Source organism: Hyperolius riggenbachi, chromosome 7 (genome assembly GCF_040937935.1).
Source record: "Hyperolius riggenbachi isolate aHypRig1 chromosome 7, aHypRig1.pri, whole genome shotgun sequence".
In the NCBI taxonomy this organism is placed as follows: Eukaryota; Metazoa; Chordata; class Amphibia; order Anura; family Hyperoliidae; genus Hyperolius; species Hyperolius riggenbachi.
The window spans coordinates 322,223,103-322,237,248 of NC_090652.1; the positions used below are offsets into that span (position 1 = coordinate 322,223,103).

Genomic DNA, 14,146 nt, shown 5'->3' on the forward strand with positions numbered 1-14,146 from the left:
TTTTCTATCACTTTTCTGGCCAGAATTAATGTTTGAAGTTTTGAAAGTTTGCCTGCCCATTGAAGTCTATGGCGGTTCACAAACTTTTTCAGAAGCTCGCAAACCTAAAATTGGAGGTTCAAGCCATCTCTACAGCACAGAAGCCAAACCTGCATGGTAGAGAATGAAGAGATCAGCTGCTGTATTTCTGTCACTTCACATTCCCTTTAACCCCTTCCCGACCACCTAAAGCATTGGGAAGGTGGCAGCACCAACACCACCTAATGCCGAAAGGCATCAACTCCTGGGCCGGGTTTTATAGGAGATTGCGCACATCCCCGCTTGAGTGACAGAGCTCCGCTATCAGTCTACTTACATTGTACAGCGCTGCGATCTACTGCAGCACTGTACTGGGGAGAGCCGTGTCATAGGCTAATGCCTATGAGAGAGGATTGCCCTGATTGGCTCTCGGGGGGGAGGGAGGGGAGTGATAAAAATCCGGAAATCTAAAATAAAAAGAATGAAGTTCTGTTGGTGGGCATAAAGGAGCGCATTCACTTGTGTGCCAAGTGATACGGCTCTGCAGCAAGCCTATAAAGCTGCAGAGCACTAAATTGTAAAAATAGCCTAGTTACTAGGGGGTTGCAAGCCTATGGTCCTGAACTGGTTAAAGTAACAAGCTGTAGTGATACCCTGTAACAGAGGAGGAGCAATTTATGTTAGACACTAGAAAACAATAGGGTCAAACACCAGATTGTAAGTGCGCTGGCGGCTGTGACAGCATGCATCAAACCTACACGGTCAGTCACCTAAAGCAGCCAAACAAGGTTCCCACTCACTGCAAGTTGTGCAACTCCTTTAAAGGAAACCTATAATGACAAACAGTGTCACTTACCTGGGGCATCTGCCATCCCCTACAGCTCCCCTGTGCCATCTCTGAACGATCCTTCGGTCCCTGCCAAGTTATCACAAGTGGATAGCCACAGTGCATGTGTGGTCCTGACAGTGACTGTCCTCATCTGCACTCCTGTTGGTGGGAGAGTCCTGAGCAGGGGCAGTATGTGAAAGCCTCATACTGCAGCAGATGCTCTCAGCAAGGGGGAAGGGGAGGACACGCAAACAAGGACATGCGCAGCTAGGTGCAGTGGCCATCAATGTGCGAGAAACTTAGCCACAGCAGGGGGCCAGAGGCTTGTTTAGAGATGGCACAGGGAGGCTGGCAGAAAGACGCCCCAGGTAGTAAGAAACTTGTCATTACAGGTATCCTTTAAAGCAATAGCAAAGACAATGGTACAATTTCCTTATTGACCCAAATCAGATACTTGCTGGCTAACAGTTCAATAATCAAATGTATGGGCAGATGGCAAGTTCAGCAAAGCAGGATGATTAGTAGCTCAGTGGGTTAGGCAGCACAGTCATATGCATAGTCCCACCAACACTGCAGTTGTACCAGCCACAGAACTCCTCTCAGAGGCTCCTCCCCCCACCACAGAGTTTCACCATCTGTTACTTAGAATACAAGGTGCAGTCTACACATGCTTAAAGCGGATGCAAACCAAACTTTTTTGTATTCAATATATTTAGTTGCACCACTGACACATACACAGATAAATACTCCTTCAAGCCTATGGGCATTTCAGTGCATACTTTTCACCCTCTTTTCAGAACTAGGGTTATAAAGGGTGGCAGCCATTACTTCTGAGCTTAGGAGGTTTTAGATCATGGGTGTGTTTGTCATCAGCTACCCTCCCTCACAGGGGCGGAGTCTATGTGAAATCTCACAAGCTGAGATCACCTCCCCTGTGACATCAGTAGCAGCCTGTGTTTTGTTTGTTTTTTATCTCCTCCACCAGTCTGCTGGATTGTGTCCCGGCAATATGAAAGGAAGGGAGGGAGGGGTTCCTTCAATAAAATATTTTATATTTGTCATCATGCAGCTGAAAAAGGCTGCTATTATAATTTAGAAAAGAGATTTCTGAAATCCCATATTTTTAATTTGGGTCCACTTTAAGAGAGGGAACCCAAGGTGGGGTACATGGAGGCTGCCATATGTATTTTGTTGTAAACAATGCCAGTTGCCTGCCTGTTATTCTGGCATACAAAGTGCGAGTCAAAACCACTCACCCGTTATCCTTGGTCAGGTGATGCTGGAAGCAGCCAATATGCATGGTGTGGCTTCACAAAGCTATGCCAGCAACAGAACTGCATTCTGCGTCGCCTACAGTACTAAGCCAATGACGGATGAGACCATTCCCTTCCAAGAAACTATCACAAAAGAGCCTCTAGATCTGATTAAGGCTTCATCCCATGGTAGTCTTGCTGGGCCCCTCCAGAGCTACAGCCAATAATCTGTCAGGCTGTGGCACAGTAGCGCCTGCAATATTTACTTTCCCCCACTCCAGTGCAGTAGCGGTGCTCGGCTTGGAAATAACTGAACCCAACTTGTTCCTGCGCATTAGAGCAGATCCTACTGGGATTGGCCATTTCCACCTGAGCCCAAGCCAAGAAGAGTTACTGCACCAGTGCTGGAGCCAGGAAGGGAAATATTACTTGGCCACCGTGGGAAGCCTCAATTGAATCTAGAGCAGGGGTCTCAAACTCGCGGCCCGCGGGCCATTTGCGGCCCTCGATACAATATTTTGTGGCCCTCGCCTGCAAAAGCTTCCTTATAGTTCGCTTCAGTGCTCCCAAGTAATCCGCCGCATCCCCGCCGCTAAATGAGGGCTGCAGAGCCCCCAAATCGACCGGGGGGCAATCCTCCGGCATTTCCTGCAAGGGGCAGAGCTTTCAGCTTCAGCTTTGCCCCTCCTGACGTCAATCGCCGCACAGATCGCCACCTCTCCCCGCCCCTCTCTGAAGGAAGAGTGAGAGGGGCAGGCAGAGGCGGCAAGATTGTGAAATTCCTTATGCGGCCCAGCCTCATCCTGACTTTGCCTCCTGCGGCCCCCAGGTAATTTGAGCTTGAGACCCCTGATCTAGAGGCTTCCCCCTCCCGACGCAAGTAACCCCCACCCCCACCCCCCCCCCCCGGGGCCCTTTTTTTTAATACAGGTTCTCTTTAAAGTGATTTTCTAAACACCCTGAAGCTGCTCTTCCTGCCAGCTTGTACTGCAAATGCCCATCTCAGCTTCACTGCAGAAAGGAGAGTGCTCCTGAATCAGGATGTGTCCCTCACTGGGCCTGTGAGTGTTGCAGGCTCACCAGTCACACCAACACCTCTCCCTGTGTCTTTATGAATTTCTACAGTGAGCACTTGTATCCCTTGACACCACCACATGTAGTAACAGTGTTATCACAGGATACAGACACTCGATGGTAACAATTTAAGAAAGAAGCCAGACAGCAGGAGAAGGTAAGCCAGCGTGACAGGTGAGTGTGCAACCGTGACCATGGGCCCAGGGGGTACACATACACTTGGGGGTGGGGCAGGGAGAAGCTGCGGAGACCCACCAGGAGGGTTGCCACGAAAGCAAACGCCATTTCCACTACACAACCTATGGAGGCCTTTCAACCAAAGTATTTCCAGCATGCCACACCAATGGTTTCTGTGGAAGTCGATATCTGTGAAATGCGGCGTTTATGATCAAATTGGCAGGGTATTGAAGGTGAAAATCATGGGCGCCCTGTTTATACCAAAAAAGGGCCAGGGGGTCATGTCATTTTAAGTCAATGGGCTCTATTCACAATAAGCAGTTCGGTAAAAGCATTTTGGACGGTAAAATACATCATGTGGTATTTTACACTTTTCCAAATTCACAAAAAAAGTTTCCACCCATGAGGCAGAAGTTTGGTAATTTACCGAACAAACATGCCTCAATTCATTAAGCCCTGGTCGATGTGTCACTGAGTGAGTGTGTGTGGTTTTCCAGACTGTGCAGCCTGCAGATACGGTTCCCGACTGTGGGTTTGACCAGCTCGAGAGGGGACGCTGCCTTAGTCAAGCTAACACAAGGCTGTAACCCCGCAAAACACTTCTCACTGCCACCACTAGCTGCTGCTAGACACTTCAACAATTCCCACTCTGCTGTCGAGTGGCCTGCACGCAGTGTGGCGCTTTCATATTTGGGTCAGCTTTTGCGCTTTAGGCCAATTATGGGAACGCCACACACTACAATCACAGTAGCAAGGCACAATCAGGCAATGAACTTTTAATGCAAATTACACTGCAGTCTCTTTCTCTAGGCTATCAGCTTTGGCTTAGTACAGCAGAAGTCAAGCTTATTAAATATTTAATATTCCAAAAAGTGGAACAGCGCAGAATATATACAAATTACAAAGATAAAAATGTTACAAAGATACACAAGAGAGAGTTTACATAACGGGGATAAACTTTACCAATACGAGGTCTAACTTGGTCGTGGGAAGGCACGAATTTCCGATTTGATCGGGATCATCTCTAGCTATGTGCTACCTCCAAGAGAAGATCTGTGACTGTCCCAGGCTGACTTATATAGTCCGCTTTGTAGCCGGGGGTACAGGTTCAGATACATCATATCACAGCCTGCCATCCCTTTAAATGTGCTGGAGCCACAAGGGGGAGCTCTTCTGTAGGCTACAATACAAATATGCACATCTAAAGGGTGCCTGCACAATTGTCAGCTTCTTCTGCTTTTATACTTTTGGCCAATAAAATACATGCGGAAATCTTTGTGAATTGACATTTCCTGAGATGATTACTGCACAAGTCTGTAATTGAGATCACTAGTCAGGAAAATGTGATTCTCTGTGCGGAGCTAAGTTTAGTGAATTGTAACTTGGGAAGGTGATCGGTAAAATCAGCTGGTTTCAGCAATACCGGATGTGGTAATGCTTTGTGAATAGAGCCCAATATAATGAAGAACTAATGGTTTCCAGCAAGACCCACAGAGCAGCCAAAATTTAAAGTTCAACTGAAAACCTTTCAGAACAAAAAAACAAAAACCTGTAAGCCATGGATCATCAATGGCATTCGTTTAACAGTCCTTGCACTAGTCAAATCAGAGGCAGCATACTGCACCTCAAATATATAGACACGCACCATCATGTCATCAGTTCATTATCACATACAAGTTTTGCCCACCATGTAAAGAGTGGAGTAAAAGGTGCCCACAGATCAGACAATTTAAGAGCAAATTGACCGAGAGATCTCTTTCTGATCAGAGGGAGATCTGTTGGCTGCTCGTACACCACAGGCCGATTCCCAATTAATTTCAACAGGATATCTCTTGAGATTTGGCATTGTGACCCCACATCCACCTCTGTCCCCTTAAAGGGGTTCTGTGGGGAGGGGTTGAAAAGTAAACCGACACTTACCTGGGGCTTCTACCAGTCTCTGCAGCTGTCATGTCCCACACCATCCTCCAACGATCCGCTGTTCCTGTAATTCAGCATCTAATCCAGCTGCAGCTGTGCTCGCTCCCGCTGACAGCTGCAGGGGCGCGGTAGAAGCCCAAGGTATGTGTACATTTTTAACTCCCCCCCCCCCCCCACAAAAACCCTTTAAAGGGATACTGTAGGGGGGGTCAGGGGAAAATGAGTTGAAGTTACCTGGGGCTTCTAATGGTCCCCCGCAGACATCCTGTGCCTGCGCAGCCACTCACTGATGCTCCAGCCCCGCCTCTAGTTCACTTCTGGAATTTCAGACTTTAAAGTCAGAAAACCACTGCGCCTGCATTGCCGTGTCCTCGCTCCCTCTGATGGCACCAGGAGCGTACTGCGCAGGCCCAGTATGCCGTGCGCTCCTGGTGACATCAGGGGAAGCGAGGACACGGCAATGCAGGCGCAGTGGTTGTCAGACTTTAAAGTCTGAAATTCCAGAAGTGAACTAGAGGCGGGGCCGGAGCATCAGTGAGTGGCTGCGCAGGATGTCTGCGGGGGACCATTAGAAGCCCCAGGTAACTTCAACTCATTTTCCCCTGACCCCCCTACAGTATCACTTTAATGTAAAAGGTGCCCCCTTATATGCTTCACCATATTCACTGTGTCTGCCGTTTGTTCTGTCCACATATAGGCTTCCCACATGGTTGCCAGAGTAACAGGCATGCGTGTGACCGCACACAGACAGACAGGCACACAGGCGCGCGCACACACACAGGCGCACACACACACAGGCGCGCACACACACAGGCGCGCACACACACAGGCGCGCCACAACAACCATCAGATCATTGGCTGAAACAGACTGAGCAGCATTCAGCAAGTTATCCATCCTGAACAGAGATCCCCTCCCCCATCCTCTGTGCAGAGCAACAAGTGTCCCAGCTCACTGCACAGACCTGTCAGCCATCCGGTGTCATGATGCACTGTTACTGTGTGCAGCGCTGCAGGCACATGTCTCTCCTGGGTGGCAACAGCAGTGCTTTCCTTGTACAGTACAGAGGTGACAGTGCACTGCTTGCTATATGTGAACTCCCTCCCTCTGTGAAGCTGTGGAGCAGGAATGTGCTGAAATCTTTCCTCTTCTCACTCCACAAGCTCCCATCTCTTCAAAACTAGCGAGCTTGGCTCAACAAGTGGGAGCCTCCCCTCAGGCTTCTGATTGGGCTGGTGAGGCTGGAGACAGGGGCGGAGCAACAGAAGAGTCTCCTCCAGTAGAGATGGGGAGTCCAGATATTTTCAATGATTCGAATCGGATCGGATCATTGAAAAGATCCGGATCTTTGATCCGAATCTCGACTCATTTTACTAGGGAAGCATTCATGGGTGAAATGACTAGCAGGACAGGACTTTCCCTGCAGTGGACAGAGAAGGGCAGGGAGTGGTCAGAGAAGGGCAAGGAGTGGACAGAGAAGGGAGAGCAGAAATGTTTTTTGCACAAATTGCCCACATGTTGCAATAATATTTAATATATATAATATTCACCTATATGTTCATCAGTATACTCAGAGGCGTAGCTAGGGTTTTCAGCGCCCGGGGACAAAGACTATTAATGCGCCCCCCAAAGTCAAGGTTGCGCGCCGCGCCAAAAAGGGGCGTGGTCACATAATAAATGTGGGCGTGGTTATGGGTGGAGCCAAATGTATATGGAGGTTAGCAGGCTCACGCTCACCCACCCTCCCTCAGTATGTACCTTCCAGCATTTTCCAAGACAAATTCAGCAATCATGAGCCCCCCCCCCCATCAAGACAAATTCAGCAATCATGAGAACCCCAACATAACCAACTCAGCAATCATGAGGCCCCCAACAAGACAAATTTAGCAATCATGAGGCCCCCAACAAGACAAATTCAGCGATCTTGAGGCCCCCAACAAATCATGAGGCCCCCAACAAGACAAATTCAGTAACCATGAGGCCCCCAACAAGACAAATTCAGCAGTCATGAGTCACATAAATAGACAGCATTTCACATAAATAGGTAGAATGCCCCCTTAATATGGTAGACACCTCTCACCTGGCAGCAGTTCTCCAAAATACACTCAATCTGACGTGGTTCCCCAAAAATAGGTGGCCAGCAGTATAGATGTCCCCAGAACAGGTAGCCAGCGATATAGATGTCCCCAGAACAGGTAGCCAGGGGTAGAGATGTCCACAGAACAGGTAGCCAGGGGTAGAGATGTCCACAGAACAGGTAGCCAGGGGTAGAGATGTCCACAGAACAGGTAGCCAGGGGTAGAGATGTCCACAGAACAGGTAGCCAGGGGTAGAGATGTCCACAGAACAGGTAGCCAGGGATATGTGTGCCCAGTAGATGTAGCCAGGAGAATAATATGTGCCCAGTAGATGTAGCCAGGAGAATAATATGTGCCCAGTAGATGTAGCCAGGGGGTATATATGCCCAGTAGATGTAGCCAGGAGAATAATATGTGCCCAGTAGATGTAGCCAGGAGAATAATATGTGCCCAGTAGATGTAGCCAGGAGAATAATATGTGCCCAGTAGATGTAGCCAGGAGAATAATATGTGCCCAGTAGATGTAGCCAGGGGGTATATATGCCCAGTAGATGTAGCCAGGAGAATAATATGTGCCCAGTAGATGTAGCCAGGAGAATAATATGTGCCCAGTAGATGTAGCCGGGGGGTATATATGCCCAGTAGATGTAGCCGGGGGGTATATATGCCCAGTAGATGTAGCCGGGGGGTATATATGCCCAGTAGATGTAGCCGGGGGGTATATATGCCCAGTAGATGTAGCCGGGGGGTATATATGCCCAGTAGATGTAGCCGGGGGGTATATATGCCCAGTAGATGTAGCCGGGGGGTATATATGCCCAGTAGATGTAGCCGGGGGGTATATATGCCCAGTAGATGTAGCCGGGGGGTATATATGCCCAGTAGATGTAGCCGGGGGGTATATATGCCCAGTAGATGTAGCCGGGGGGTATATATGCCCAGTAGATGTAGCCGGGGGGTATATATGCCCAGTAGATGTAGCCGGGGGGTATATATGCCCAGTAGATGTGGCCGGGGGGTATATATGCCCAGTAGATGTGGCCGGGGGGTATATATGCCCAGTAGATGTGGCCGGGGGGTATATATGCCCAGTAGATGTGGCCGGGGGGTATATATGCCCAGTAGATGTGGCCGGGGGGTATATATGCCCAGTAGATGTGGCCGGGGGGTATATATGCCCAGTAGATGTGGCCGGGGGGTATATATGCCCAGTAGATGTAGCCGGGGGGTATATATGCCCAGTAGATGTAGCCGGGGGGTATATATGCCCAGTAGATGTAGCCGGGGGGTATATATGCCCAGTAGATGTAGCCGGGGGGTATATATGCCCAGTAGATGTAGCCGGGGGGTATATATGCCCAGTAGATGTAGCCGGGGGGTATATATGCCCAGTAGATGTAGCCGGGGGGTATATATGCCCAGTAGATGTAGCCGGGGGGTATATATGCCCAGTAGATGTAGCCGGGGGGTATATATGCCCAGTAGATGTAGCCGGGGGGTATATATGCCCAGTAGATGTAGCCGGGGGGTATATATGCCCAGTAGATGTAGCCGGGGGGTATATATGCCCAGTAGATGTAGCCGGGGGGTATATATGCCCAGTAGATGTAGCCGGGGGGTATATATGCCCAGTAGATGTAGCCGGGGGGTATATATGCCCAGTAGATGTAGCCGGGGGGTATATATGCCCAGTAGATGTAGCCGGGGGGTATATATGCCCAGTAGATGTAGCCGGGGGGTATATATGCCCAGTAGATGTAGCCGGGGGGTATATATGCCCAGTAGATGTAGCCGGGGGGTATATATGCCCAGTAGATGTAGCCGGGGGGTATATATGCCCAGTAGATGTAGCCGGGGGGTATATATGCCCAGTAGATGTAGCCGGGGGGTATATATGCCCAGTAGATGTAGCCGGGGGGTATATATGCCCAGTAGATGTAGCCGGGGGGTATATATGCCCAGTAGATGTAGCCGGGGGGTATATATGCCCAGTAGATGTAGCCGGGGGGTATATATGCCCAGTAGATGTAGCCGGGGGGTATATATGCCCAGTAGATGTAGCCGGGGGGTATATATGCCCAGTAGATGTGGCCGGGGGGTATATATGCCCAGTAGATGTGGCCGGGGGGTATATATGCCCAGTAGATGTGGCCGGGGGGTATATATGCCCAGTAGATGTAGCCAGGGGGTATATATGCCCAGTAGATGTAGCCAGGGGGTATATATGCTCAGTAGATGTAGCCAGGGGTATATATGCCCAGTAGATGTAGCCAGGGGTATATATGCCCAGTAGATGTAGCCAGGGGTATATATGCCCAGTAGATGTAGCCAGGGGTATATATGCCCAGTAGATGTAGCCAGGGGTATATATGCCCAGTAGATGAAGCCAGGGGTATATATGCCCAGTAGATGTAGCCAGGGGTATATATGCCCAGTAGATGTAGCCAGGGGTATATATGCCCAGTAGATGTAGCCAGGGGTATATATGCCCAGTAGATGTAGCCAGGGGTATATATGCCCAGTAGATGTAGCCAGGGGTATATATGCCCAGTAGATGTAGCCAGGGGTATATATGCCCAGTAGATGTAGCCAGGGGTATATATGCCCAGAGTAGGTAGCCAGGTGTCCCCCTCCCTGCCTCCCCAGCAGGAGGGGAGCAGCGCAGAGAAGAGGGAGAGCTGCTCTCTCCCTCGCTGTCCCCTCCATTAATGTCCGGGTGCTGGCAGCGGCGGGCGGAACTTACCTCCGTCTCGTCGCAGCACGGATGGATCTGCCGCTACTCTGGTCTAGTCCAGACCAGAGCAGCGGCTGCGGGATCCGAACTTCCGGCCGGCGCTGGAGCGAGAGACGGAGGTGAGTCCCGCCCGCTGCGCCAGCACCCGGACAATAACGGAGGGGACAGCGATGGAGGGAGGGAGAGCCCTAAGGTGAGAGAAGGGGGGGGAGATGGCCCCCTTCTCCACCGTCCGCATAGCTCTCCCTCTTCTCTTCTCTGCGCTGCTCCCCTCCGCAGAGGGGAAATTAAAAAAAAAAAAAAATCAGCTCAGCTGGGCGCCCTTAGGGACCCGGCGCCCGGGGGCACTTGACCTACCCCGACCCCCCCTAGCTCCGCGCCTGAGTATAGTTTAAATGATAGATAGCACTTTAGAGAGCACTACAAGTGTCAGCATGGCTCACATGTAGTTGCTGATGTATCAAAAGCCATCAGAGCATTACAAGTGTCAGCATGGCTTACATGTAGCTGCTGCTGTATTTCAAGCCACCCAATAGCACTACAAGTATCAGCATGGCTTATAGGTAACTGCTGCTGTATTGCAAGCCATCAGATAGCACTACAAGTGTCAGCATGGCTTGCATGTAGCTGCTGCTGTATTACCATTGCCCTGTCGTTCTAGCCCAGCACGCTGTCTGCAAAGTTACTGAGCTGTGCTTCTGAGCCAAAACATTCCCATGTGTTTACTATGCACAACTATGGAACAGCCAGCCTATAATGAGCAGCACATTGCAGCCAGTACGTGTGCTCTACACATATCTGGCAGTGGCACCCATGTCCCCTCTCATCTACCTGTCCCTGCAAGGCTGCCTCCCCTCCAACTGAGCGATCCATCTCTGCTCTGCTTCCAGGACCCCGCTGCCCTTGGGGGGGAGGGGGGGCAGATTTCCCTACAACATGCAACCAGATTGGGTATCATTCATAAAGGTGTTGTCGGTAATGAGACTCAGTGCGGAAAAACACTGCTGCCGGTATTTATACTTCTGTGAGGACATTCATAGAAAAGGATACAGTTGCGATAGGAGTGCGGAGATTTCCCGAACTAGGCTGGCGGTAGGCTTGCGGAAACAGGAGAAGCTGCGGAGTTGATACATTTCTCCGTGTTCCGCTCTACTGCAGCTGCCTGGGAGGTCTGTGTCTCTATTAGCTTAACATTGTTATCGCCACATGAGAGAGGGCGGTATTCCCCGTCCTTATACTGCTTGCGGTAATCTTTATGAATTGACAGTGTTACATTTTTTATGATAACACCACACGAGGCAGTGATTTATCACTCTGCTCGGAAATGTCAGCTTCGCATGCGGAAAGAGCCTTTATGAATGGAGACTTTGCTAAGAGGTCGGTAAAGTGAGCTGTTTTCAGTATTTCCGCATGCCATTGTCGGCAGATTTCCCTACAACATGCAACCAGATTATTGGCAGATTTCCACACAATATGCAACCAGATTATTGGCAGATTTACACACAATATGTAACCAGATTGGCGGCAGATTTCCACACAATATGAAACGAGATTGTTGCCAGATTTCCCCACAAAATGCAGTATATGTAGTTAGGTATATAGTGGGCTAACATTTACCTGGAGGGAGGGTGGTTGGGCAGGCTGGTACACTATTTGCAGTGCAGGCACTGCATTGGGTGGGCAGTTAGGTAGCCGGGGTGGGCGGCTGGGCAGTTAGGTAGCCGAGTAGTTAGTGGGGTAGGGTCCCGACTCCTATCACCCCTGCCTCACCTGGGGTCCCCCCTCCTTCCATCAGCAGCGAGAGAGCGGCATATACAGGAAGCTCAGGCGGGGTAATCAGCCGCTAGAGGTTCAGCTGCCTCCGAGCTACGGTGTCCCCTCTCTGTATCGCTGCTCGCAATAAACCAGGAAGTGGTGCGAGCAGGAACACAGAGGAGACCGCGTAGCCCGGAGGCAACTGAACCTATAGCGGCTGATTACCTCACCGGAGCTTCCTGTATATGCCGCACCTCCCGGCGCTGATGGGAGGGGGGCCCCTAGGCAGTGCAGTTTCCAGGCTAAAATGCACCCAGGGCGAGGGTGTAAAAATGTGGGTGCCCGCAGTATAGGTTAGCCAGGTCTAGTTGCACTCAGTATAGATTCCCCCAGTATAGGTAGCCAGCTATAGGTCCCCCCAGTATAGGTGAGCCACTATAGTTGCCTCCGGTATAGGTTAGCCAGGTAGGTGCCTCCAGTATAGGTAGCCAGTATAGTTGCCCCCAGTATAGGTTAGATAGGCAGGTGCCCCCGGTACAAGTTAGATAGGCAGGTGCCCCGGTACAAGTTAGATAGGCAGGTGCCCCCGGTACAAGTTAGATAGGCAGGTGCCCCCGGTACAAGTTAGATAGGCAGGTGCCCCCGGTACAAGTTAGATAGGCAGGTGCCCCCGGTACAAGTTAGATAGGCAGGTGCCCCCGGTACAAGTTAGATAGGCAGGTGCCCCCGGTACAAGTTAGATAGGTGGGTGCCTCTAATATAGGTAGCCAGAATAGTTGCCCCTAGCATAGGTTAGAAAGGTAGATGCCCCCAGTATAGGTAGGTTAGGTAGGTGTCTCCAATATAGGTAGCTAGTATAGTTGTCACCTGTATAGGCTAGCTAGGTAGGTGCCCCCAACAGTGGCGTAGCTAGGGTGTTTGACACCCGGTACAGATAATTCACCGACACCCCCCTCTCCCCCAAAAAAGCGAAGCGCGCAGCGGAAAAAAAAAATTGGTGTAGACATGACATGGGTGGGGGTAACTAATGTAACTGTAAGGCAGTGGGCTAATATAGGTAGCCAGAATAGTTGCCCCCCAGCATAGGTTAGATTAGGTAGCTGACCCCCAGCATAGGTTAGGTAGCTGCCCCCCAGCATAGGTTAGGTAGCTGCCCCCCAGCATAGGTTAGATAGGTAGGTTCCCCAGTATTAGGTAGGTGCCCCCCAGCATAGGTTAGATTAGGTAGGTGCCCCCCAGCATAGGTTAGGTAGGTGCCCCCCAGCATAGGTTAGGTAGGTGCCCCCCAGCATAGCTTAGGTAGGTGCCCCCCAGCATAGCTTAGGTAGGTGCCCCCCAGCATAGCTTAGGTAGGTGCCCCCCAGCATAGCTTAGGTAGGTGCCCCCCAGCATAGCTTAGGTAGGTGCCCCCCAGCATAGCTTAGGTAGGTGCCCCCCAGCATAGCTTAGGTAGGTGCCCCCCAGCATAGCTTAGGTAGGTGCCCCCCAGCATAGCTTAGGTAGGTGCCCCCCAGCATAGCTTAGGTAGGTAGGTGCCACCCAGTATAGGTTAGGTAGGTAGGTGCCACCCAGTATAGGTTAGGTAGGTAGGTGCCACCCAGTATAGGTTAGATAGGTAGGTGCCACCCAGTATAGGTTAGATAGGTAGGTGCCACCCAGTATAGGTTAGATAGGTAGGTGCCACCCAGTATTAGGTAGGTGCCCCCCTAATGGAGGGGAGAGCCACGCGGAGGGCAGCCCAACCTCTCCCTCCCTCTCCCAGGGCTGGCCTCAGTGCTCCCGCCTCCAGACTCCATAGAGCAATGCGCAGCCTGTACTAAATGACTCCCCTCCCTGCGGTCCCATCGCCGCTGCTCCTCTGCTCTCTGTAATACGCTGATACACACGCTGTAGGTCCTGTTTAGCCGGAAGCAGCGTGTGTATCAGCGTATTACAGAGAGCAGAGGAGCAGCGGCGATGGGACCGCAGGGAGGGGAGTGGTACAGGCTGCGCATTGCTCTATGAAGTCTGGAGGGGGGAGCACGGAGGGCAGCCCTGGGAGAGGGAAGGAGAGGTCGGGCTGCCCTCCCCGCGGCTCTCCCCTTCATGCAGCGCATCCCCTCTACTAGGGACGTTACCACCACAGCCTGCGTACGTCACACATGACTAATCACTCACCGCTTGTAGCGATCCGCTCCGCTCTGCATACATCTCTGCTCTGCGCACATGCTGCCATATATAGTGTTTCCTTCTGTTCAGCACCCGCCTTTTATTCTAATCGCCTCCCACAATGCATCGCGCTGGCCCAGTGCTATACATACGTCTGGCCAG

The 14,146-nt window shown here is 51.0% G+C and overlaps 1 long non-coding RNA gene across 1 annotated transcript in view; it reads right to left on the reverse strand.

Moving 5' to 3' along the window:
- LOC137525270 (uncharacterized) overlaps positions 1-14,072 on the reverse strand; it is a 32,883-nt gene extending 18,811 nt beyond the window's left edge. Inside the window, exon 1 of the long non-coding RNA XR_011022905.1 lies at positions 13,994-14,072. This is a non-coding gene — a long non-coding RNA (uncharacterized lncRNA). The remainder of the gene's footprint in view (positions 1-13,993) is intronic.
- Between the last annotated feature and the right edge of the window lie 74 nt (positions 14,073-14,146).